Raw genomic sequence first — 25429 nt, 5'->3', positions numbered from 1 at the left:
CACAACTGGGAAGTAAGGAAGGCATAAATAGTCTGACGTCTGAACTTGTCCTTGATGCTCCTGACATTAATGGAAAATAAGTTAATATTAGCCATCATGTAGGGAAAAAAGAAAAAGTTAGCGCAGGCAATACACCTTAGTTACCACTCCGGTCGGGTGGTCCCTCGTCGGTGTTGACTGCTGGTGACGGGATCACCAGCAGGCCCTCTTCCTCCATCTGGTCAAGCAGCGCGGCCTCAATCTCGGCGACCACCAGTTCCTCCTCTTCTGGCTCGGCCACCAGGGTCTCAACCATGTGCTCCATCTCTTCTGGCTCAGGGAGGGTATCCTCCTTTTCGCCTACGAAATCCAGAATCTTCTTTTTGGAGGATTCAGTAGCAGGGCTGTCCTCCACCTTCCTCTTTCCCCGGGTTGGAACTGGGGAGACAAGAAGGGGAAAATCCTCCTCGGAATAGATAGCGGCGGGTGGAGGAAAGGTTAATTCCACCGCTACCATGGTCTGGGGAGGGAGAGTGGCTGCCGGGGCAGGGGAAAGGACACCTGCTGAGGAGTAGGGGAAGGAGGAAGAGGAAGTGGAATCCTCAGCAGGGGTGGCCGGGGTGGGGGGGGATTGGACGGGGGTGGCAGGGGGAGGGATCGAGAGAGGGGTGACAGAACTCTTACCCTCCTTTGACTTTTTCTTCTGCTTCGGAGCTGCTGGGACCGTCGCTGGGGCTTTGGCCACCGACTCCTTGACCGCTTTGGCCTTGGTCGTCTCGGCCTTGGCCGCTGGGGCCTTGGTCGTCGCGTCCTTGACCTTCACAGGCCTGGTCGTCGGGGCCTTGTCCTCCGTAGCTGGGGTCGTCGCAACCACCGATGCCCAGGATCTCTCACGCCTGGGGCAATCCTTGTACAGATGAGCCGCCAGCCCACACAGGTTGCAGGACGTCTTCTTCGGGCAGTCCTTCGAGCTGTGTCCCGTCACTCGACAAATCCTGCAGGCATCCTCCTTGCAGTCCTTCATCTCGTGGCCGTTCTTGCCGCATCTCCTGCAGTTCCGCGGCATGTCCGGGTAATAGATGAGGCCGTAGGAGTTGCCCAGGGAGAATGTCGGGGGCAGGTGCCGAAGTCCGTCTGAGTACGCCAGGTCCCTGTGAAGTCTAACGGTCACCGACCACTTACCTGTCCAGAAGCCGAGTCCATTCAGGATGTGAGAGGGTTCCTTCACAACCAAACAGAAGCGTCTCAGGAAGGTACAGATGTCTTGGCCTGGGGTGTGCGGGTTGCGCATGGAGACCGTGATCCTCCTTTCATCCCTCTGGATAGGGCAGCTACCTGTAAAGGCAGAGAAAGAATTATCCGGTCCTTTTGCGCTTACCATTTCCCAGAACCTCCTGCAGGTGTTCACAGTGGCGAAGGTGACGAAGAAGATCCCCGTCAAGAAGGTCTGGATGCTGAGGGTGTCCGACCTGGAGAAGCCTCGATCCAGCAGCATCTTCTGGCAGAACACGTCCGAGGACATGTCCGGCACCCTCCCATCCACTTCCTTCAGCTTCAGGGCCACCGTCTGCCGCATCCATGGCTCCAGGGCTGGAGCTTCGTGGCGGGGCTTCTGGGGTCCCTTCTGCTGGCCAGTCGTGGAGGCAGAGTCCTTGGGGTCAGAATCGGCTCCTGGCTGGGCCCTCCTGGCTGTCCCCAGCTCCAGGCTCTTCTTTTCGGCCTTCCTCGCAGCGCTTGCCATGGCTTTCCTCCTGCAGTTACTTCTTGGAGCTGGATCTGGAACTCTTCCCGGAATGGGTGGAGCTATGCAGATTCTTCTCCCGTCGTGTTCTGGACAAATTCCCCGAAAGGTCTTTGTCACGATGATTTTCTTCCTCGAAGATTCCACAGGACAGCCCGATTCTTCTCCGAGTCTTCGTCTTCTTCTGGATTCTTTAGAGCTTCTTCCTCCCACCGATATCCGCCTTCGTTCTCTGATGTCAGCTGGGCTCCGAAGCTCTTCTCCTTCCGAGTTCGATCGCTTTCGTCAAGTGTAGATCGTAGCTCTTGTGTTCTTAAAAGAACAGATACTACACTTGATCTTAGCCAAAAGGCCGAGAAGCGATAACCAGAATTGGTTTCAAACTACGGAGCCACCCAAGGATCCTGAAAAGTCCATTTGTGGAGATGAGCTCCTGGACTCCCGTTAAGAAGACATGTTGTCAACCTCTAGATCCCTTACATGCCTGCACTTTTCGGCTTGCTGCTGCTGCAATCCACGCGTTTTAGATCTGCATAACTCCACCTCTTTAAACACAGCACCTTCACCCCCTGCTGTTCCCACCCGCCTCAACACCGTTGGAAGGGAGGAGAACCAATTAAGGCGGGGGGTGGGGTGGAACGAGCAGCTGTCTACCCTTAGCAGGAGGGCTCCTGATTACATACCTCTCCTGCTGCTGCTGCTGCTGGCTGTCCAGCAGCAGACTGAAGGTGGCTGCTGCTGTGCACAGGTATATAAAGGCTCAGAGCCTATTATGACACGCGCAGCCAGCGTTCCATTGCCACATTCCATCTACTGCAGGCAGGATACCTGGCTGGCTGAATGTCGCTGAGAAGCTCACAGAGACCGCCATAAGCAACAGTTTAACAGAATGCCACAGACTAATCAACCAAACTTTTTGGGTTGGGTTCTCTTTTATAGTCTGCAGGCATTAAATGAAAGAAGTCAGTGTTCCAGCAGAAGGAGACAACGTTTCAGAAAAGGCATTGTAGCAAACCAAAAAAGAAATTTTAAGCGCAGCAGAGTAACCAGCGCACATACCTGTTAGCTCAGGTGAGTTTAAAAGGCTGCTGTTGATAACAAGGGCATTTGCTAAATAGATGGTGTGTGTGCAACAATATACTGAAAGGTCAATTATATTGTGCAGCTTATCTCACCACCTGTAGTTATTTAGGTGAAAGCTCCAAAATGCTTGCCTAATATGTCTGTTTATCCAAAAGGAAGTAAAAAGGGAGAGCTAGAAAGATAGCATTGCATCACATTACATGGCAATGCAATGCACAGTTGCTGAAGTTGAACCAAAATGAGCTTGTAATCTGGCTTCTGCAACTTTGAACATGAAAAATCCAATGAGGAGAAGAAAAGCAAAGCCAAAGAGTCCATCCCAAAATCCGACAAACAAGCAAAATGAACAAAAAACATTGAATTCAATTCTTTCTGATTTTAGAAACTGCATTAAAGAAGGGGTGCACCGGTCCTGGAGATACTGCAATACCAGGTCAATGCGTGGAGTGGACAGAGCAAGCTCTTTTTCCATCTCCCTGTTCTAAAAATCCATTTAATATATGGTCCCCAGATAGGGGACGTATCAGATATTAAACTGATAAGAACAGATACTACACTTGATCTTAGCCAAAAGGCCGAGAAGCGATAACCAGAATTGGTTTCAAACTACGGAGCCACCCAAGGATCCTGAAAAGTCCATTTGTGGAGATGAGCTCCTGGACTCCCGTTAAGAAGACATGTTGTCAACCTCTAGATCCCTTACATGCCTGCACTTTTCGGTTTGCTGCTGCTGCAATCCACGCGTTTTAGATCTGCATAACTCCACCTCTTTAAACACAGCACCTTCACCCCCTGCTGTTCCCACCCGCCTCAACACCGTTGGAAGGGAGGAGAACCAATTAAGGCGGGGGGTGGGGTGGAACGAGCAGCTGTCTACCCTTAGCAGGAGGGCTCCTGATTACATACCTCTCCTGCTGCTGCTGCTGCTGGCTGTCCAGCAGCAGACTGAAGGTGGCTGCTGCTGTGCACAGGTATATAAAGGCTCAGAGCCTATTATGACACGCGCAGCCAGCGTTCCATTGCCACATTCCATCTACTGCAGGCAGGATACCTGGCTGGCTGAATGTCGCTGAGAAGCTCACAGAGACCGCCATAAGCAACAGTTTAACAGAATGCCACAGACTAATCAACCAAACTTTTTGGGTTGGGTTCTCTTTTATAGTCTGCAGGCATTAAATGAAAGAAGTCAGTGTTCCAGCAGAAGGAGACAACGTTTCAGAAAAGGCATTGTAGCAAACCAAAAAAGAAATTTTAAGCGCAGCAGAGTAACCAGCGCACATACCTGTTAGCTCAGGTGAGTTTAAAAGGCTGCTGTTGATAACAAGGGCATTTGCTAAATAGATGGTGTGTGTGCAACAATATACTGAAAGGTCAATTATATTGTGCAGCTTATCTCACCACCTGTAGTTATTTAGGTGAAAGCTCCAAAATGCTTGCCTAATATGTCTGTTTATCCAAAAGGAAGTAAAAAGGGAGAGCTAGAAAGATAGCATTGCATCACATTACATGGCAATGCAATGCACAGTTGCTGAAGTTGAACCAAAATGAGCTTGTAATCTGGCTTCTGCAACTTTGAACATGAAAAATCCAATGAGGAGAAGAAAAGCAAAGCCAAAGAGTCCATCCCAAAATCCGACAAACAAGCAAAATGAACAAAAAACATTGAATTCAATTCTTTCTGATTTTAGAAACTGCATTAAAGAAGGGGTGCACCGGTCCTGGAGATACTGCAATACCAGGTCAATGCGTGGAGTGGACAGAGCAAGCTCTTTTTCCATCTCCCTGTTCTAAAAATCCATTTAATATATGGTCCCCAGATAGGGGACGTATCAGATATTAAACTGATAAGAACAGATACTACACTTGATCTTAGCCAAAAGGCCGAGAAGCGATAACCAGAATTGGTTTCAAACTACGGAGCCACCCAAGGATCCTGAAAAGTCCATTTGTGGAGATGAGCTCCTGGACTCCCGTTAAGAAGACATGTTGTCAACCTCTAGATCCCTTACATGCCTGCACTTTTCGGCTTGCTGCTGCTGCAATCCACGCGTTTTAGATCTGCATAACTCCACCTCTTTAAACACAGCACCTTCACCCCCTGCTGTTCCCACCCGCCTCAACACCGTTGGAAGGGAGGAGAACCAATTAAGGCGGGGGGTGGGGTGGAACGAGCAGCTGTCTACCCTTAGCAGGAGGGCTCCTGATTACATACCTCTCCTGCTGCTGCTGCTGCTGGCTGTCCAGCAGCAGACTGAAGGTGGCTGCTGCTGTGCACAGGTATATAAAGGCTCAGAGCCTATTATGACACGCGCAGCCAGCGTTCCATTGCCACATTCCATCTACTGCAGGCAGGATACCTGGCTGGCTGAATGTCGCTGAGAAGCTCACAGAGACCGCCATAAGCAACAGTTTAACAGAATGCCACAGACTAATCAACCAAACTTTTTGGGTTGGGTTCTCTTTTATAGTCTGCAGGCATTAAATGAAAGAAGTCAGTGTTCCAGCAGAGGGAGACAACGTTTCAGAAAAGGCATTGTAGCAAACCAAAAAAGAAATTTTAAGCGCAGCAGAGTAACCAGCGCACATACCTGTTAGCTCAGGTGAGTTTAAAAGGCTGCTGTTGATAACAAGGGCATTTGCTAAATAGATGGTGTGTGTGCAACAATATACTGAAAGGTCAATTATATTGTGCAGCTTATCTCACCACCTGTAGTTATTTAGGTGAAAGCTCCAAAATGCTTGCCTAATATGTCTGTTTATCCAAAAGGAAGTAAAAAGGGAGAGCTAGAAAGATAGCATTGCATCACATTACATGGCAATGCAATGCACAGTTGCTGAAGTTGAACCAAAATGAGCTTGTAATCTGGCTTCTGCAACTTTGAACATGAAAAATCCAATGAGGAGAAGAAAAGCAAAGCCAAAGAGTCCATCCCAAAATCCGACAAACAAGCAAAATGAACAAAAAACATTGAATTCAATTCTTTCTGATTTTAGAAACTGCATTAAAGAAGGGGTGCACCGGTCCTGGAGATACTGCAATACCAGGTCAATGCGTGGAGTGGACAGAGCAAGCTCTTTTTCCATCTCCCTGTTCTAAAAATCCATTTAATATATGGTCCCCAGATAGGGGACGTATCAGATATTAAACTGATAAGAACAGATACTACACTTGATCTTAGCCAAAAGGCCGAGAAGCGATAACCAGAATTGGTTTCAAACTACGGAGCCACCCAAGGATCCTGAAAAGTCCATTTGTGGAGATGAGCTCCTGGACTCCCGTTAAGAAGACATGTTGTCAACCTCTAGATCCCTTACATGCCTGCACTTTTCGGTTTGCTGCTGCTGCAATCCACGCGTTTTAGATCTGCATAACTCCACCTCTTTAAACACAGCACCTTCACCCCCTGCTGTTCCCACCCGCCTCAACACCGTTGGAAGGGAGGAGAACCAATTAAGGCGGGGGGTGGGGTGGAACGAGCAGCTGTCTACCCTTAGCAGGAGGGCTCTTGATTACATACCTCTCCTGCTGCTGCTGCTGCTGGCTGTCCAGCAGCAGACTGAAGGTGGCTGCTGCTGTGCACAGGTATATAAAGGCTCAGAGCCTATTATGACACGCGCAGCCAGCGTTCCATTGCCACATTCCATCTACTGCAGGCAGGATACCTGGCTGGCTGAATGTCGCTGAGAAGCTCACAGAGACCGCCATAAGCAACAGTTTAACAGAATGCCACAGACTAATCAACCAAACTTTTTGGGTTGGGTTCTCTTTTATAGTCTGCAGGCATTAAATGAAAGAAGTCAGTGTTCCAGCAGAAGGAGACAACGTTTCAGAAAAGGCATTGTAGCAAACCAAAAAAGAAATTTTAAGCGCAGCAGAGTAACCAGCGCACATACCTGTTAGCTCAGGTGAGTTTAAAAGGCTGCTGTTGATAACAAGGGCATTTGCTAAATAGATGGTGTGTGTGCAACAATATACTGAAAGGTCAATTATATTGTGCAGCTTATCTCACCACCTGTAGTTATTTAGGTGAAAGCTCCAAAATGCTTGCCTAATATGTCTGTTTATCCAAAAGGAAGTAAAAAGGGAGAGCTAGAAAGATAGCATTGCATCACATTACATGGCAATGCAATGCACAGTTGCTGAAGTTGAACCAAAATGAGCTTGTAATCTGGCTTCTGCAACTTTGAACATGAAAAATCCAATGAGGAGAAGAAAAGCAAAGCCAAAGAGTCCATCCCAAAATCCGACAAACAAGCAAAATGAACAAAAAACATTGAATTCAATTCTTTCTGATTTTAGAAACTGCATTAAAGAAGGGGTGCACCGGTCCTGGAGATACTGCAATACCAGGTCAATGCGTGGAGTGGACAGAGCAAGCTCTTTTTCCATCTCCCTGTTCTAAAAATCCATTTAATATATGGTCCCCAGATAGGGGACGTATCAGATATTAAACTGATAAGAACAGATACTACACTTGATCTTAGCCAAAAGGCCGAGAAGCGATAACCAGAATTGGTTTCAAACTACGGAGCCACCCAAGGATCCTGAAAAGTCCATTTGTGGAGATGAGCTCCTGGACTCCCGTTAAGAAGACATGTTGTCAACCTCTAGATCCCTTACATGCCTGCACTTTTCGGCTTGCTGCTGCTGCAATCCACGCGTTTTAGATCTGCATAACTCCACCTCTTTAAACACAGCACCTTCACCCCCTGCTGTTCCCACCCGCCTCAACACCGTTGGAAGGGAGGAGAACCAATTAAGGCGGGGGGTGGGGTGGAACGAGCAGCTGTCTACCCTTAGCAGGAGGGCTCCTGATTACATACCTCTCCTGCTGCTGCTGCTGCTGGCTGTCCAGCAGCAGACTGAAGGTGGCTGCTGCTGTGCACAGGTATATAAAGGCTCAGAGCCTATTATGACACGCGCAGCCAGCGTTCCATTGCCACATTCCATCTACTGCAGGCAGGATACCTGGCTGGCTGAATGTCGCTGAGAAGCTCACAGAGACCGCCATAAGCAACAGTTTAACAGAATGCCACAGACTAATCAACCAAACTTTTTGGGTTGGGTTCTCTTTTATAGTCTGCAGGCATTAAATGAAAGAAGTCAGTGTTCCAGCAGAAGGAGACAACGTTTCAGAAAAGGCATTGTAGCAAACCAAAAAAGAAATTTTAAGCGCAGCAGAGTAACCAGCGCACATACCTGTTAGCTCAGGTGAGTTTAAAAGGCTGCTGTTGATAACAAGGGCATTTGCTAAATAGATGGTGTGTGTGCAACAATATACTGAAAGGTCAATTATATTGTGCAGCTTATCTCACCACCTGTAGTTATTTAGGTGAAAGCTCCAAAATGCTTGCCTAATATGTCTGTTTATCCAAAAGGAAGTAAAAAGGGAGAGCTAGAAAGATAGCATTGCATCACATTACATGGCAATGCAATGCACAGTTGCTGAAGTTGAACCAAAATGAGCTTGTAATCTGGCTTCTGCAACTTTGAACATGAAAAATCCAATGAGGAGAAGAAAAGCAAAGCCAAAGAGTCCATCCCAAAATCCGACAAACAAGCAAAATGAACAAAAAACATTGAATTCAATTCTTTCTGATTTTAGAAACTGCATTAAAGAAGGGGTGCACCGGTCCTGGAGATACTGCAATACCAGGTCAATGCGTGGAGTGGACAGAGCAAGCTCTTTTTCCATCTCCCTGTTCTAAAAATCCATTTAATATATGGTCCCCAGATAGGGGACGTATCAGATATTAAACTGATAAGAACAGATTTTTTTGATTGAAGCTGCATCCAAGGCACTGAAAAATGTGACCGAAGTCACACCAAAACAGCGCACGAGGCGAGGATTCATGTGGACCCTTCCCGGAGGAGAGGGTCCCCAATAAACCATCCCCATCCCTCCGAGCCAGAAGGCCACAGCGAGGGTCAGGGATCTCCGATGCTCTCCCTAGCCGAAGCCGGAGAAGAGCCGTTTTCGTGCTCCCAGCTTCCATCTAGGCTGCCACCCTAGTGGAGCTGGAGCCTGTGTTGGTTTCTCAGCCCAAAGCTGACCGGACCTCCGACCGGGTTTATAAAAATTCCCCTTCCTAGCCCGGAGGCCAGGAATAGGGGGGGTTGCTCAGAAAGTATGATTGGCAAAGGTGCGGCGTGCTACGAAGCCAAGTCTTTCTGGGGTTCCCAGTCCCAGTAAGCTTGGACTCCCACCAGGGCGCCTACTCCTGGGGCACATTGCTCCAAAGCCCTCACACTTACCCAGCCTAGTGACTTCGATCCTGGAGGGCCATGTTTTCCATCAGATAACTCTATGAGCCACCTGGCGTACTAACAAGTGCACCAAACCAGTGTGTAATATGCATCAATTTACTAGGGCAGCCCAAGGACAAAACTGCCTTTTCAAAAGATACTACACTTGATCTTAGCCAAAAGGCCGAGAAGCGATAACCAGAATTGGTTTCAAACTACGGAGCCACCCAAGGATCCTGAAAAGTCCATTTGTGGAGATGAGCTCCTGGACTCCCGTTAAGAAGACATGTTGTCAACCTCTAGATCCCTTACATGCCTGCACTTTTCGGCTTGCTGCTGCTGCAATCCACGCGTTTTAGATCTGCATAACTCCACCTCTTTAAACACAGCACCTTCACCCCCTGCTTTTCCCACCCGCCTCAACACCGTTGGAAGGGAGGAGAACCAATTAAGGCGGGGGGTGGGGTGGAACGAGCAGCTGTCTACCCTTAGCAGGAGGGCTCCTGATTACATACCTCTCCTGCTGCTGCTGCTGCTGGCTGTCCAGCAGCAGACTGAAGGTGGCTGCTGCTGTGCACAGGTATATAAAGGCTCAGAGCCTATTATGACACGCGCAGCCAGCGTTCCATTGCCACATTCCATCTACTGCAGGCAGGATACCTGGCTGGCTGAATGTCGCTGAGAAGCTCACAGAGACCGCCATAAGCAACAGTTTAACAGAATGCCACAGACTAATCAACCAAACTTTTTGGGTTGGGTTCTCTTTTATAGTCTGCAGGCATTAAATGAAAGAAGTCAGTGTTCCAGCAGAAGGAGACAACGTTTCAGAAAAGGCATTGTAGCAAACCAAAAAAGAAATTTTAAGCGCAGCAGAGTAACCAGCGCACATACCTGTTAGCTCAGGTGAGTTTAAAAGGCTGCTGTTGATAACAAGGGCATTTGCTAAATAGCTGGTGTGTGTGCAACAATATACTGAAAGGTCAATTATATTGTGCAGCTTATCTCACCACCTGTAGTTATTTAGGTGAAAGCTCCAAAATGCTTGCCTAATATGTCTGTTTATCCAAAAGGAAGTAAAAAGGGAGAGCTAGAAAGATAGCATTGCATCACATTACATGGCAATGCAATGCACAGTTGCTGAAGTTGAACCAAAATGAGCTTGTAATCTGGCTTCTGCAACTTTGAACATGAAAAATCCAATGAGGAGAAGAAAAGCAAAGCCAAAGAGTCCATCCCAAAATCCGACAAACAAGCAAAATGAACAAAAAACATTGAATTCAATTCTTTCTGATTTTAGAAACTGCATTAAAGAAGGGGTGCACCGGTCCTGGAGATACTGCAATACCAGGTCAATGCGTGGAGTGGACAGAGCAAGCTCTTTTTCCATCTCCCTGTTCTAAAAATCCATTTAATATATGGTCCCCAGATAGGGGACGTATCAGATATTAAACTGATAAGAACAGATACTACACTTGATCTTAGCCAAAAGGCCGAGAAGCGATAACCAGAATTGGTTTCAAACTACGGAGCCACCCAAGGATCCTGAAAAGTCCATTTGTGGAGATGAGCTCCTGGACTCCCGTTAAGAAGACATGTTGTCAACCTCTAGATCCCTTACATGCCTGCACTTTTCGGCTTGCTGCTGCTGCAATCCACGCGTTTTAGATCTGCATAACTCCACCTCTTTAAACACAGCACCTTCACCCCCTGCTGTTCCCACCCGCCTCAACACCGTTGGAAGGGAGGAGAACCAATTAAGGCGGGGGGTGGGGTGGAACGAGCAGCTGTCTACCCTTAGCAGGAGGGCTCCTGATTACATACCTCTCCTGCTGCTGCTGCTGCTGGCTGTCCAGCAGCAGACTGAAGGTGGCTGCTGCTGTGCACAGGTATATAAAGGCTCAGAGCCTATTATGACACGCGCAGCCAGCGTTCCATTGCCACATTCCATCTACTGCAGGCAGGATACCTGGCTGGCTGAATGTCGCTGAGAAGCTCACAGAGACCGCCATAAGCAACAGTTTAACAGAATGCCACAGACTAATCAACCAAACTTTTTGGGTTGGGTTCTCTTTTATAGTCTGCAGGCATTAAATGAAAGAAGTCAGTGTTCCAGCAGAAGGAGACAACGTTTCAGAAAGGCATTGTAGCAAACCAAAAAAGAAATTTTAAGCGCAGCAGAGTAACCAGCGCACATACCTGTTAGCTCAGGTGAGTTTAAAAGGCTGCTGTTGATAACAAGGGCATTTGCTAAATAGATGGTGTGTGTGCAACAATATACTGAAAGGTCAATTATATTGTGCAGCTTATCTCACCACCTGTAGTTATTTAGGTGAAAGCTCCAAAATGCTTGCCTAATATGTCTGTTTATCCAAAAGGAAGTAAAAAGGGAGAGCTAGAAAGATAGCATTGCATCACATTACATGGCAATGCAATGCACAGTTGCTGAAGTTGAACCAAAATGAGCTTGTAATCTGGCTTCTGCAACTTTGAACATGAAAAATCCAATGAGGAGAAGAAAAGCAAAGCCAAAGAGTCCATCCCAAAATCCGACAAACAAGCAAAATGAACAAAAAACATTGAATTCAATTCTTTCTGATTTTAGAAACTGCATTAAAGAAGGGGTGCACCGGTCCTGGAGATACTGCAATACCAGGTCAATGCGTGGAGTGGACAGAGCAAGCTCTTTTTCCATCTCCCTGCTCTAAAAATCCATTTAATATATGGTCCCCAGATAGGGGACGTATCAGATATTAAACTGATAAGAACAGATACTACACTTGATCTTAGCCAAAAGGCCGAGAAGCGATAACCAGAATTGGTTTCAAACTACGGAGCCACCCAAGGATCCTGAAAAGTCCATTTGTGGAGATGAGCTCCTGGACTCCCGTTAAGAAGACATGTTGTCAACCTCTAGATCCCTTACATGCCTGCACTTTTCGGCTTGCTGCTGCTGCTGCAATCCACGCGTTTTAGATCTGCATAACTCCACCTCTTTAAACACAGCACCTTCACCCCCTGCTGTTCCCACCCGCCTCAACACCGTTGGAAGGGAGGAGAACCAATTAAGGCGGGGGGTGGGGTGGAACGAGCAGCTGTCTACCCTTAGCAGGAGGGCTCCTGATTACATACCTCTCCTGCTGCTGCTGCTGCTGGCTGTCCAGCAGCAGACTGAAGGTGGCTGCTGCTGTGCACAGGTATATAAAGGCTCAGAGCCTATTATGACACGCGCAGCCAGCGTTCCATTGCCACATTCCATCTACTGCAGGCAGGATACCTGGCTGGCTGAATGTCGCTGAGAAGCTCACAGAGACCGCCATAAGCAACAGTTTAACAGAATGCCACAGACTAATCAACCAAACTTTTTGGGTTGGGTTCTCTTTTATAGTCTGCAGGCATTAAATGAAAGAAGTCAGTGTTCCAGCAGAAGGAGACAACGTTTCAGAAAAGGCATTGTAGCAAACCAAAAAAGAAATTTTAAGCGCAGAAGAGTAACCAGCGCACATACCTGTTAGCTCAGGTGAGTTTAAAAGGCTGCTGTTGATAACAAGGGCATTTGCTAAATAGATGGTGTGTGTGCAACAATATACTGAAAGGTCAATTATATTGTGCAGCTTATCTCACCACCTGTAGTTATTTAGGTGAAAGCTCCAAAATGCTTGCCTAATATGTCTGTTTATCCAAAAGGAAGTAAAAAGGGAGAGCTAGAAAGATAGCATTGCATCACATTACATGGCAATGCAATGCACAGTTGCTGAAGTTGAACCAAAATGAGCTTGTAATCTGGCTTCTGCAACTTTGAACATGAAAAATCCAATGAGGAGAAGAAAAGCAAAGCCAAAGAGTCCATCCCAAAATCCGACAAACAAGCAAAATGAACAAAAAACATTGAATTCAATTCTTTCTGATTTTAGAAACTGCATTAAAGAAGGGGTGCACCGGTCCTGGAGATACTGCAATACCAGGTCAATGCGTGGAGTGGACAGAGCAAGCTCTTTTTCCATCTCCCTGTTCTAAAAATCCATTTAATATATGGTCCCCAGATAGGGGACGTATCAGATATTAAACTGATAAGAACAGATACTACACTTGATCTTAGCCAAAAGGCCGAGAAGCGATAACCAGAATTGGTTTCAAACTACGGAGCCACCCAAGGATCCTGAAAAGTCCATTTGTGGAGATGAGCTCCTGGACTCCCGTTAAGAAGACATGTTGTCAACCTCTAGATCCCTTACATGCCTGCACTTTTCGGCTTGCTGCTGCTGCAATCCACGCGTTTTAGATCTGCATAACTCCACCTCTTTAAACACAGCACCTTCACCCCCTGCTGTTCCCACCCGCCTCAACACCGTTGGAAGGGAGGAGAACCAATTAAGGCGGGGGGTGGGGTGGAACGAGCAGCTGTCTACCCTTAGCAGGAGGGCTCCTGATTACATACCTCTCCTGCTGCTGCTGCTGCTGGCTGTCCAGCAGCAGACTGAAGGTGGCTGCTGCTGTGCACAGGTATATAAAGGCTCAGAGCCTATTATGACACGCGCAGCCAGCGTTCCATTGCCACATTCCATCTACTGCAGGCAGGATACCTGGCTGGCTGAATGTCGCTGAGAAGCTCACAGAGACCGCCATAAGCAACAGTTTAACAGAATGCCACAGACTAATCAACCAAACTTTTTGGGTTGGGTTCTCTTTTATAGTCTGCAGGCATTAAATGAAAGAAGTCAGTGTTCCAGCAGAAGGAGACAACGTTTCAGAAAAGGCATTGTAGCAAACCAAAAAAGAAATTTTAAGCGCAGCAGAGTAACCAGCGCACATACCTGTTAGCTCAGGTGAGTTTAAAAGGCTGCTGTTGATAACAAGGGCATTTGCTAAATAGATGGTGTGTGTGCAACTATATACTGAAAGGTCAATTATATTGTGCAGCTTATCTCACCACCTGTAGTTACTTAGGTGAAAGCTCCAAAATGCTTGCCTAATATGTCTGTTTATCCAAAAGGAAGTAAAAAGGGAGAGCTAGAAAGATAGCATTGCATCACATTACATGGCAATGCAATGCACAGTTGCTGAAGTTGAACCAAAATGAGCTTGTAATCTGGCTTCTGCAACTTTGAACATGAAAAATCCAATGAGGAGAAGAAAAGCAAAGCCAAAGAGTCCATCCCAAAATCCGACAAACAAGCAAAATGAACAAAAAACATTGAATTCAATTCTTTCTGATTTTAGAAACTGCATTAAAGAAGGGGTGCACCGGTCCTGGAGATACTGCAATACCAGGTCAATGCGTGGAGTGGACAGAGCAAGCTCTTTTTCCATCTCCCTGTTCTAAAAATCCATTTAATATATGGTCCCCAGATAGAGGACGTATCAGATATTAAACTGATAAGAACAGATACTACACTTGATCTTAGCCAAAAGGCCGAGAAGCGATAACCAGAATTGGTTTCAAACTACGGAGCCACCCAAGGATCCTGAAAAGTCCATTTGTGGAGATGAGCTCCTGGACTCCCGTTAAGAAGACATGTTGTCAACCTCTAGATCCCTTACATGCCTGCACTTTTCGGCTTGCTGCTGCTGCAATCCACGCGTTTTAGATCTGCATAACTCCACCTCTTTAAACACAGCACCTTCACCCCCTGCTGTTCCCACCCGCCTCAACACCGTTGGAAGGGAGGAGAACCAATTAAGGCGGGGGGTGGGGTGGAACGAGCAGCTGTCTACCCTTAGCAGGAGGGCTCCTGATTACATACCTCTCCTGCTGCTGCTGCTGCTGGCTGTCCAGCAGCAGACTGAAGGTGGCTGCTGCTGTGCACAGGTATATAAAGGCTCAGAGCCTATTATGACACGCGCAGCCAGCGTTCCATTGCCACATTCCATCTACTGCAGGCAGGATACCTGGCTGGCTGAATGTCGCTGAGAAGCTCACAGAGACCGCCATAAGCAACAGTTTAACAGAATGCCACAGACTAATCAACCAAACTTTTTGGGTTGGGTTCTCTTTTATAGTCTGCAGGCATTAAATGAAAGAAGTCAGTGTTCCAGCAGAAGGAGACAACGTTTCAGAAAAGGCATTGTAGCAAACCAAAAAAGAAATTTTAAGCGCAGCAGAGTAACCAGCGCACATACCTGTTAGCTCAGGTGAGTTTAAAAGGCTGCTGTTGATAACAAGGGCATTTGCTAAATAGATGGTGTGTGTGCAACAATATACTGAAAGGTCAATTATATTGTGCAGCTTATCTCACCACCTGTAGTTATTTAGGTGAAAGCTCCAAAATGCTTGCCTAATATGTCTGTTTATCCAAAAGGAAGTAAAAAGGGAGAGCTAGAAAGATAGCATTGCATCACATTACATGGCAATGCAATGCACAGTTGCTGAAGTTGAACCAAAATGAGCTTGTAATCTGGCTTCTGCAACTTTGAACATGAAAAATCCAATGAGGAGAAGAAAAGCAAAGCCAAAGAGTCCATCCCAAAATCCGACAAACAAGCAAAATGAACAAAAAACATTGAATTCAATTCTTTCTGATTTTAGAAACTGCTGGAGATGATGCAATACCAGGTCAATGCGTGGAGTGGACAGAGCAAGCTCTTTTTCCATCTCCCTGTTCTAAAAATCCATTTAATATATGGTCCCCAGATAGGGGACGTATCAGATATTAAACTGATAAGAACAGATACTACACTTGATCTTAGCCAAAAGGCCGAGAAGCGATAACCAGAATTGGTTTCAAACTACGGAGCCACCCAAGGATCCTGAAAAGTCCATTTGTGGAGATGAGCTCCTGGACTCCCGTTAAGAAGACATGTTGTCAACCTCTAGATCCCTTACATGCCTGCACTTTTCGGTTTGCTGCTGCTGCAATCCACGCGTTTTAGATCTGCATAACTCCACCTCTTTAAACACAGCACCTTCACCCCCTGCTGTTCCCACCCGCCTCAACACCGTTGGAAGGGAGGAGAACCAATTAAGGCGGGGGGTGGGGTGGAACGAGCAGCTGTCTACCCTTAGCAGGAGGGCTCCTGATTACATACCTCTCCTGCTGCTGCTGCTGCTGGCTGTCCAGCAGCAGACTGAAGGTGGCTGCTGCTGTGCACAGGTATATAAAGGCTCAGAGCCTATTATGACACGCGCAGCCAGCGTTCCATTGCCACATTCCATCTACTGCAGGCAGGATACCTGGCTGGCTGAATGTCGCTGAGAAGCTCACAGAGACCGCCATAAGCAACAGTTTAACAGAATGCCACAGACTAATCAACCAAACTTTTTGGGTTGGGTTCTCTTTTATAGTCTGCAGGCATTAAATGAAAGAAGTCAGTGTTCCAGCAGAAGGAGACAACGTTTCAGAAAAGGCATTGTAGCAAACCAAAAAAGAAATTTTAAGCGCAGCAGAGTAACCAGCGCACATACCTGTTAGCTCAGGTGAGTTTAAAAGGCTGCTGTTGATAACAAGGGCATTTGCTAAATAGATGGTGTGTGTGCAACAATATACTGAAAGGTCAATTATATTGTGCAGCTTATCTCACCACCTGTAGTTATTTAGGTGAAAGCTCCAAAATGCTTGCCTAATATGTCTGTTTATCCAAAAGGAAGTAAAAAGGAGAGCTAGAAAGATAGCATTGCATCACATTACATGGCAATGCAATGCACAGTTGCTGAAGTTGAACCAAAATGAGCTTGTAATCTGGCTTCTGCAACTTTGAACATGAAAAATCCAATGAGGAGAAGAAAAGCAAAGCCAAAGAGTCCATCCCAAAATCCGACAAACAAGCAAAATGAACAAAAAACATTGAATTCAATTCTTTCTGATTTTAGAAACTGCATTAAAGAAGGGGTGCACCGGTCCTGGAGATACTGCAATACCAGGTCAATGCGTGGAGTGGACAGAGCAAGCTCTTTTTCCATCTCCCTGTTCTAAAAATCCATTTAATATATGGTCCCCAGATAGGGGACGTATCAGATATTAAACTGATAAGAACAGATTTTTTTTTTTTTTTTTTTTTTGTTTCCAAACATTCAGAAATTAAGTTTTATAATCTTAAATCGTATATCACCAAACTCAAGATTTTAGTTCCATCATCGTGTTTAGATATTATATTTATATTTTTTCATTTGAATTAATATATATAAAGTTAAACATAACAATTCCTTTGCAGTTTCAACAGTTTCCAAACAAATCAGCACTGACATTACTTCACCCGGTTTCCCAAACTAAATATCCCCTTTTTCTCTTTTACTTTCCTCCCAACAAAACCCCTTAACTTCTTTTCTTCCTCCTCATGCTCTAACCGCATCTGTTCCCTATCATACTCTTCCTCATCATCTCTGAAAGTCACCACCTTCTCCAACACTTTACCCTTTTCCTCTTTTACTTCTTTCTTTTCACCAGATACTTTCCTTGATCCACAATTTTCCTGTACCGTTACCTTTTTCTTCAATTTCACCTTTAAACTTTCAACTTCTTTTCCCTGCTTATTCTCCTCTATAATTATGGCATCAACTTCCTTCTTCATTTTATCACCAATATCTTCCTTTTGTCCTCCAAAGTTCTTTTCAAAAGTTCCTTTGCTGCTTTCCATGTAACAATACCCAGAACTCCCGTTTACCATAATCCTCCCATTATGCAAATTTTCTTCTCCTGTTGTCCACACCAAAAAACGTCTCTTTCCGTTCCAAATACCAACTTTGTTCCTGTATAATTTCTGAAACTTTACCATCTTACATTTAGATTCCAAAAAAACCATTATCTCCTCTATTTCCACAAACGGATTGTCCATGTAAATTATCACACTCTTCGGTTTCCCCATGAATGATGCACTTACTCCAATTTTCCCAGAATCCTCTTCACTCCAGCCTTTGAAAAAATGAATGCACTTTTCCTCAGAAACTAGAGTCACATCACAAACTTTACCTTGCTTTATTTCTTGCATACAGTAGATATCCTTCTCCAAAACTTCATATTTCCTCAAAATTTCCAGAATCCATTTTTCTTCCAAAAAAGTTTCTTCCGTCTCCCGTTTCACAAAAAAACATAAGCATCTCTTCTTTTTCCAAAACTCCATCTCAACGATCCGTTTTCCTTCCGTTTTTTCCTTTTAATCCTCCAAATGTTGCCACCACAGCTATGTGTGGCGACAGTTGCCCCCCACAGCTATGTGTGGTGACAAGGTGATCGCCTCTCGTTGCCCAGGGACTAATCCGACTCCCTAATAGCAGCAGGGGGGTTTAGCTCCACCGATAAGTGTAGCGATCCCCCCAGGCCAAGGAGCCGGGTACCCCAAGCGCCTCCCAGCCAAGACCAAGGCAGAAACCGCTAGATCACTGCACTTGATCTTAGCCAAAAGGCCGAGAAGCGATAACCAGAATTGGTTTCAAACTACGGAGCCACCCAAGGATCCTGAAAAGTCCATTTGTGGAGATGAGCTCCTGGACTCCCGTTAAGAAGACATGTTGTCAACCTCTAGATCCCTTACATGCCTGCACTTTTCGGCTTGCTGCTGCTGCAATCCACGCGTTTTAGATCTGCATAACTCCACCTCTTTAAACACAGCACCTTCACCCCCTGCTGTTCCCACCCGCCTCAACACCGTTGGAAGGGAGGAGAACCAATTAAGGCGGGGGGTGGGGTGGAACGAGCAGCTGTCTACCCTTAGCAGGAGGGCTCCTGATTACATACCTCTCCTGCTGCTGCTGCTGCTGGCTGTCCAGCAGCAGACTGAAGGTGGCTGCTGCTGTGCACAGGTATATAAAGGCTCAGAGCCTATTATGACATGCGCAGCCAGCGTTCCATTGCCACATTCCATCTACTGCAGGCAGGATACCTGGCTGGCTGAATGTCGCTGAGAAGCTCACAGAGACCGCCATAAGCAACAGTTTAACAGAATGCCACAGACTAATCAACCAAACTTTTTGGGTTGGGTTCTCTTTTATAGTCTGCAGGCATTAAATGAAAGAAGTCAGTGTTCCAGCAGAAGGAGACAACGTTTCAGAAAAGGCATTGTAGCAAACCAAAAAAGAAATTTTAAGCGCAGCAGAGTAACCAGCGCACATACCTGTTAGCTCAGGTGAGTTTAAAAGGCTGCTGTTGATAACAAGGGCATTTGCTAAATAGATGGTGTGTGTGCAACAATATACTGAAAGGTCAATTATATTGTGCAGCTTATCTCACCACCTGTAGTTATTTAGGTGAAAGCTCCAAAATGCTTGCCTAATATGTCTGTTTATCCAAAAGGAAGTAAAAAGGGAGAGCTAGAAAGATAGCATTGCATCACATTACATGGCAATGCAATGCACAGTTGCTGAAGTTGAACCAAAATGAGCTTGTAATCTGGCTTCTGCAACTTTGAACATGAAAAATCCAATGAGGAGAAGAAAAGCAAAGCCAAAGAGTCCATCCCAAAATCCGACAAACAAGCAAAATGAACAAAAAACATTGAATTCAATTCTTTCTGATTTTAGAAACTGCATTAAAGAAGGGGTGCACCGGTCCTGGAGATACTGCAATACCAGGTCAATGCGTGGAGTGGACAGAGCAAGCTCTTTTTCCATCTCCCTGTTCTAAAAATCCATTTAATATATGGTCCCCAGATAGGGGACGTATCAGATATTAAACTGATAAGAACAGATACTACACTTGATCTTAGCCAAAAGGCCGAGAAGCGATAACCAGAATTGGTTTCAAACTACGGAGCCACCCAAGGATCCTGAAAAGTCCATTTGTGGAGATGAGCTCCTGGACTCCCGTTAAGAAGACATGTTGTCAACCTCTAGATCCCTTACATGCCTGCAGTTTTCGGCTTGCTGCTGCTGCAATCCACGCGTTTTAGATCTGCATAACTCCACCTCTTTAAACACAGCACCTTCACCCCCTGCTGTTCCCACCCGCCTCAACACCGTTGGAAGGGAGGAGAACCAATTAAGGCGGGGGGTGGGGTGGAACGAGCAGCTGTCTACCCTTAGCAGGAGGGCTCCTGATTACATACCTCTCCTGCTGCTGCTGCTGCTGGCTGTCCAGCAGCAGACTGAAGGTGGCTGCTGCTGTGCACAGGTATATAAAGGCTCAGAGCCTATTATGACACGCGCAGCCAGCGTTCCATTGCCACATTCCATCTACTGCAGGCAGGATACCTGGCTGGCTGAATGTCGCTGAGAAGCTCACAGAGACCGCCATAAGCAACAGTTTAACAGAATGCCACAGACTAATCAACCAAACTTTTTGGGTTGGGTTCTCTTTTATAGTCTGCAGGCATTAAATGAAAGAAGTCAGTGTTCCAGCAGAAGGAGACAACGTTTCAGAAAAGGCATTGTAGCAAACCAAAAAAGAAATTTTAAGCGCAGCAGAGTAACCAGCGCACATACCTGTTAGCTCAGGTGAGTTTAAAAGGCTGCTGTTGATAACAAGGGCATTTGCTAAATAGATGGTGTGTGTGCAACAATATACTGAAAGGTCAATTATATTGTGCAGCTTATCTCACCACCTGTAGTTATTTAGGTGAAAGCTCCAAAATGCTTGCCTAATATGTCTGTTTATCCAAAAGGAAGTAAAAAGGGAGAGCTAGAAAGATAGCATTGCATCACATTACATGGCAATGCAATGCACAGTTGCTGAAGTTGAACCAAAATGAGCTTGTAATCTGGCTTCTGCAACTTTGAACATGAAAAATCCAATGAGGAGAAGAAAAGCAAAGCCAAAGAGTCCATCCCAAAATCCGACAAACAAGCAAAATGAACAAAAAACATTGAATTCAATTCTTTCTGATTTTAGAAACTGCATTAAAGAAGGGGTGCACCGGTCCTGGAGATACTGCAATACCAGGTCAATGCGTGGAGTGGACAGAGCAAGTTCTTTTTCCATCTCCCTGTTCTAAAAATCCATTTAATATATGGTCCCCAGATAGGGGACGTATCAGATATTAAACTGATAAGAACAGATACTACACTTGATCTTAGCCAAAAGGCCGAGAAGCGATAACCAGAATTGGTTTCAAACTACGGAGCCACCCAAGGATCCTGAAAAGTCCATTTGTGGAGATGAGCTCCTGGACTCCCGTTAAGAAGACATGTTGTCAACCTCTAGATCCCTTACATGCCTGCACTTTTCGGCTTGCTGCTGCTGCAATCCACGCGTTTTAGATCTGCATAACTCCACCTCTTTAAACACAGCACCTTCACCCCCTGCTGTTCCCACCCGCCTCAACACCGTTGGAAGGGAGGAGAACCAATTAAGGCGGGGGGTGGGGTGGAACGAGCAGCTGTCTACCCTTAGCAGGAGGGCTCCTGATTACATACCTCTCCTGCTGCTGCTGCTGCTGGCTGTCCAGCAGCAGACTGAAGGTGGCTGCTGCTGTGCACAGGTATATAAAGGCTCAGAGCCTATTATGACACGCGCAGCCAGCGTTCCATTGCCACATTCCATCTACTGCAGGCAGGATACCTGGCTGGCTGAATGTCGCTGAGAAGCTCACAGAGACCGCCATAAGCAACAGTTTAACAGAATGCCACAGACTAATCAACCAAACTTTTTGGGTTGGGTTCTCTTTTATAGTCTGCAGGCATTAAATGAAAGAAGTCAGTGTTCCAGCAGAAGGAGACAACGTTTCAGAAAAGGCATTGTAGCAAACCAAAAAAGAAATTTTAAGCGCAGCAGAGTAACCAGCGCACATACCTGTTAGCTCAGGTGAGTTTAAAAGGCTGCTGTTGATAACAAGGGCATTTGCTAAATAGATGGTGTGTGTGCAACAATATACTGAAAGGTCAATTATATTGTGCAGCTTATCTCACCACCTGTAGTTATTTAGGTGAAAGCTCCAAAATGCTTGCCTAATATGTCTGTTTATCCAAAAGGAAGTAAAAAGGGAGAGCTAGAAAGATAGCATTGCATCACATTACATGGCAATGCAATGCACAGTTGCTGAAGTTGAACCAAAATGAGCTTGTAATCTGGCTTCTGCAACTTTGAACATGAAAAATCCAATGAGGAGAAGAAAAGCAAAGCCAAAGAGTCCATCCCAAAATCCGACAAACAAGCAAAATGAACAAAAAACATTGAATTCAATTCTTTCTGATTTTAGAAACTGCATTAAAGAAGGGGTGCACCGGTCCTGGAGATACTGCAATACCAGGTCAATGCGTGGAGTGGACAGAGCAAGTTCTTTTTCCATCTCCCTGTTCTAAAAATCCATTTAATATATGGTCCCCAGATAGGGGACGTATCAGATATTAAACTGATAAGAACAGATACTACACTTGATCTTAGCCAAAAGGCCGAGAAGCGATAACCAGAATTGGTTTCAAACTACGGAGCCACCCAAGGATCCTGAAAAGTCCATTTGTGGAGATGAGCTCCTGGACTCCCGTTAAGAAGACATGTTGTCAACCTCTAGATCCCTTACATGCCTGCACTTTTCGGCTTGCTGCTGCTGCAATCCACGCGTTTTAGATCTGCATAACTCCACCTCTTTAAACACAGCACCTTCACCCCCTGCTGTTCCCACCCGCCTCAACACCGTTGGAAGGGAGGAGAACCAATTAAGGCGGGGGGTGGGGTGGAACGAGCAGCTGTCTACCCTTAGCAGGAGGGCTCCTGATTACATACCTCTCCTGCTGCTGCTGCTGCTGGCTGTCCAGCAGCAGACTGAAGGTGGCTGCTGCTGTGCACAGGTATATAAAGGCTCAGAGCCTATTATGACATGCGCAGCCAGCGTTCCATTGCCACATTCCATCTACTGCAGGCAGGATACCTGGCTGGCTGAATGTCGCTGAGAAGCTCACAGAGACCGCCATAAGCAACAGTTTAACAGAATGCCACAGACTAATCAACCAAACTTTTTGGGTTGGGTTCTCTTTTATAGTCTGCAGGCATTAAATGAAAGAAGTCAGTGTTCCAGCAGAAGGAGACAACGTTTCAGAAAAGGCATTGTAGCAAACCAAAAAAGAAATTTTAAGCGCAGCAGAGTAACCAGCGCACATACCTGTTAGCTCAGGTGAGTTTAAAAGGCTGCTGTTGATAACAAGGGCATTTGCTAAATAGATGGTGTGTGTGCAACAATATACTGAAAGGTCAATTATATTGTGCAGCTTATCTCACCACCTGTAGTTATTTAGGTGAAAGCTCCAAAATGCTTGCCTAATATGTCTGTTTATCCAAAAGGAAGTAAAAAGGGAGAGCTAGAAAGATAGCATTGCATCACATTACATGGCAATGCAATGCACAGTTGCTGAAGTTGAACCAAAATGAGCTTGTAATCTGGCTTCTGCAACTTTGAACATGAAAAATCCAATGAGGAGAAGAAAAGCAAAGCCAAAGAGTCCATCCCAAAATCCGACAAACAAGCAAAATGAACAAAAAACATTGAATTCAATTCTTTCTGATTTTAGAAACTGCATTAAAGAAGGGGTGCACCGGTCCTGGAGATACTGCAATACCAGGTCAATGCGTGGAGTGGACAGAGCAAGCTCTTTTTCCATCTCCCTGTTCTAAAAATCCATTTAATATATGGTCCCCAGATAGGGGACGTATCAGATATTAAACTGATAAGAACAGATACTACACTTGATCTTAGCCAAAAGGCCGAGAAGCGATAACCAGAATTGGTTTCAAACTACGGAGCCACCCAAGGATCCTGAAAAGTCCATTTGTGGAGATGAGCTCCTGGACTCCCGTTAAGAAGACATGTTGTCAACCTCTAGATCCCTTACATGCCTGCACTTTTCGGCTTGCTGCTGCTGCAATCCACGCGTTTTAGATCTGCATAACTCCACCTCTTTAAACACAGCACCTTCACCCCCTGCTGTTCCCACCCGCCTCAACACCGTTGGAAGGGAGGAGAACCAATTAAGGCGGGGGGTGGGGTGGAACGAGCAGCTGTCTACCCTTAGCAGGAGGGCTCCTGATTACATACCTCTCCTGCTGCTGCTGCTGCTGGCTGTCCAGCAGCAGACTGAAGGTGGCTGCTGCTGTGCACAGGTATATAAAGGCTCAGAGCCTATTATGACACGCGCAGCCAGCGTTCCATTGCCACATTCCATCTACTGCAGGCAGGATACCTGGCTGGCTGAATGTCGCTGAGAAGCTCACAGAGACCGCCATAAGCAACAGTTTAACAGAATGCCACAGACTAATCAACCAAACTTTTTGGGTTGGGTTCTCTTTTATAGTCTGCAGGCATTAAATGAAAGAAGTCAGTGTTCCAGCAGAAGGAGACAACGTTTCAGAAAAGGCATTGTAGCAAACCAAAAAAGAAATTTTAAGCGCAGCAGAGTAACCAGCGCACATACCTGTTAGCTCAGGTGAGTTTAAAAGGCTGCTGTTGATAACAAGGGCATTTGCTAAATAGATGGTGTGTGTGCAACAATATACTGAAAGGTCAATTATATTGTGCAGCTTATCTCACCACCTGTAGTTATTTAGGTGAAAGCTCCAAAATGCTTGCCTAATATGTCTGTTTATCCAAAAGGAAGTAAAAAGGGAGAGCTAGAAAGATAGCATTGCATCACATTACATGGCAATGCAATGCACAGTTGCTGAAGTTGAACCAAAATGAGCTTGTAATCTGGCTTCTGCAACTTTGAACATGAAAAATCCAATGAGGAGAAGAAAAGCAAAGCCAAAGAGTCCATCCCAAAATCCGACAAACAAGCAAAATGAACAAAAAACATTGAATTCAATTCTTTCTGATTTTAGAAACTGCATTAAAGAAGGGGTGCACCGGTCCTGGAGATACTGCAATACCAGGTCAATGCGTGGAGTGGACAGAGCAAGCTCTTTTTCCATCTCCCTGTTCTAAAAATCCATTTAATATATGGTCCCCAGATAGGGGACGTATCAGATATTAAACTGATAAGAACAGATACTACACTTGATCTTAGCCAAAAGGCCGAGAAGCGATAACCAGAATTGGTTTCAAACTACGGAGCCACCCAAGGATCCTGAAAAGTCCATTTGTGGAGATGAGCTCCTGGACTCCCGTTAAGAAGACATGTTGTCAACCTCTAGATCCCTTACATGCCTGCACTTTTCGGCTTGCTGCTGCTGCAATCCACGCGTTTTAGATCTGCATAACTCCACCTCTTTAAACACAGCACCTTCACCCCCTGCTGTTCCCACCCGCCTCAACACCGTTGGAAGGGAGGAGAACCAATTAAGGCGGGGGGTGGGGTGGAACGAGCAGCTGTCTACCCTTAGCAGGAGGGCTCCTGATTACATACCTCTCCTGCTGCTGCTGCTGCTGGCTGTCCAGCAGCAGACTGAAGGTGGCTGCTGCTGTGCACAGGTATATAAAGGCTCAGAGCCTATTATGACACGCGCAGCCAGCGTTCCATTGCCACATTCCATCTACTGCAGGCAGGATACCTGGCTGGCTGAATGTCGCTGAGAAGCTCACAGAGACCG

General features: G+C 45.9%; 16 non-coding genes and 2 pseudogenes across 16 annotated transcripts; all 18 read right to left on the bottom strand.

Annotated features, from left to right (window-relative positions):
- Nucleotides 1-2006: 2006 nt before the first annotated feature.
- Nucleotides 2007-2084, bottom strand: LOC141197182 (U2 spliceosomal RNA; annotated as a pseudogene).
- A 1115-nt stretch (nucleotides 2085-3199) lies between these two features.
- LOC141197221 (U2 spliceosomal RNA) lies at nucleotides 3200-3390 on the bottom strand. The gene has a single exon (XR_012269525.1). It is a non-coding gene; the product is annotated as a U2 spliceosomal RNA (small nuclear RNA).
- Nucleotides 3391-4505: 1115 nt separating this feature from the next.
- Nucleotides 4506-4696, bottom strand: LOC141197220 (U2 spliceosomal RNA). The gene has a single exon (XR_012269524.1). It is a non-coding gene; the product is annotated as a U2 spliceosomal RNA (small nuclear RNA).
- Nucleotides 4697-5811: 1115 nt separating this feature from the next.
- On the bottom strand, nucleotides 5812-6002 carry LOC141197219 (U2 spliceosomal RNA). Its single transcript, XR_012269523.1, has one exon. It is a non-coding gene; the product is annotated as a U2 spliceosomal RNA (small nuclear RNA).
- A 1115-nt stretch (nucleotides 6003-7117) lies between these two features.
- LOC141197217 (U2 spliceosomal RNA) lies at nucleotides 7118-7308 on the bottom strand. Its single transcript, XR_012269522.1, has one exon. It is a non-coding gene; the product is annotated as a U2 spliceosomal RNA (small nuclear RNA).
- Nucleotides 7309-8423: 1115 nt separating this feature from the next.
- LOC141197124 (U2 spliceosomal RNA) lies at nucleotides 8424-8606 on the bottom strand. The gene has a single exon (XR_012269469.1). It is a non-coding gene; the product is annotated as a U2 spliceosomal RNA (small nuclear RNA).
- A 524-nt stretch (nucleotides 8607-9130) lies between these two features.
- LOC141197193 (U2 spliceosomal RNA) lies at nucleotides 9131-9246 on the bottom strand (annotated as a pseudogene).
- Nucleotides 9247-10361: 1115 nt separating this feature from the next.
- Nucleotides 10362-10552, bottom strand: LOC141197216 (U2 spliceosomal RNA). Its single transcript, XR_012269521.1, has one exon. It is a non-coding gene; the product is annotated as a U2 spliceosomal RNA (small nuclear RNA).
- A 1114-nt stretch (nucleotides 10553-11666) lies between these two features.
- LOC141197089 (U2 spliceosomal RNA) lies at nucleotides 11667-11857 on the bottom strand. The gene has a single exon (XR_012269435.1). It is a non-coding gene; the product is annotated as a U2 spliceosomal RNA (small nuclear RNA).
- Nucleotides 11858-12975: 1118 nt separating this feature from the next.
- Nucleotides 12976-13166, bottom strand: LOC141197215 (U2 spliceosomal RNA). The gene has a single exon (XR_012269520.1). It is a non-coding gene; the product is annotated as a U2 spliceosomal RNA (small nuclear RNA).
- A 1115-nt stretch (nucleotides 13167-14281) lies between these two features.
- LOC141197094 (U2 spliceosomal RNA) lies at nucleotides 14282-14472 on the bottom strand. Its single transcript, XR_012269440.1, has one exon. It is a non-coding gene; the product is annotated as a U2 spliceosomal RNA (small nuclear RNA).
- A 1094-nt stretch (nucleotides 14473-15566) lies between these two features.
- Nucleotides 15567-15754, bottom strand: LOC141197118 (U2 spliceosomal RNA). The gene has a single exon (XR_012269463.1). It is a non-coding gene; the product is annotated as a U2 spliceosomal RNA (small nuclear RNA).
- A 1114-nt stretch (nucleotides 15755-16868) lies between these two features.
- On the bottom strand, nucleotides 16869-17068 carry LOC141197158 (U2 spliceosomal RNA). Its single transcript, XR_012269499.1, has one exon. It is a non-coding gene; the product is annotated as a U2 spliceosomal RNA (small nuclear RNA).
- Nucleotides 17069-19511: 2443 nt separating this feature from the next.
- On the bottom strand, nucleotides 19512-19702 carry LOC141197214 (U2 spliceosomal RNA). The gene has a single exon (XR_012269519.1). It is a non-coding gene; the product is annotated as a U2 spliceosomal RNA (small nuclear RNA).
- A 1115-nt stretch (nucleotides 19703-20817) lies between these two features.
- On the bottom strand, nucleotides 20818-21008 carry LOC141197111 (U2 spliceosomal RNA). Its single transcript, XR_012269457.1, has one exon. It is a non-coding gene; the product is annotated as a U2 spliceosomal RNA (small nuclear RNA).
- Nucleotides 21009-22123: 1115 nt separating this feature from the next.
- On the bottom strand, nucleotides 22124-22314 carry LOC141197110 (U2 spliceosomal RNA). Its single transcript, XR_012269456.1, has one exon. It is a non-coding gene; the product is annotated as a U2 spliceosomal RNA (small nuclear RNA).
- Nucleotides 22315-23429: 1115 nt separating this feature from the next.
- On the bottom strand, nucleotides 23430-23620 carry LOC141197213 (U2 spliceosomal RNA). The gene has a single exon (XR_012269518.1). It is a non-coding gene; the product is annotated as a U2 spliceosomal RNA (small nuclear RNA).
- Nucleotides 23621-24735: 1115 nt separating this feature from the next.
- LOC141197211 (U2 spliceosomal RNA) lies at nucleotides 24736-24926 on the bottom strand. Its single transcript, XR_012269516.1, has one exon. It is a non-coding gene; the product is annotated as a U2 spliceosomal RNA (small nuclear RNA).
- Between the last annotated feature and the right edge of the window lie 503 nt (nucleotides 24927-25429).

Source organism: Phyllobates terribilis, unplaced genomic scaffold (assembly GCF_046119375.1).
Source record: "Phyllobates terribilis strain yellow unplaced genomic scaffold, ASM4611937v1 Scaffold_79__1_contigs__length_6888602, whole genome shotgun sequence".
Lineage (NCBI taxonomy): Eukaryota > Metazoa > Chordata > Amphibia > Anura > Dendrobatidae > Phyllobates > Phyllobates terribilis.
This window is presented reverse-complemented; position numbering and strand designations above follow the sequence as displayed.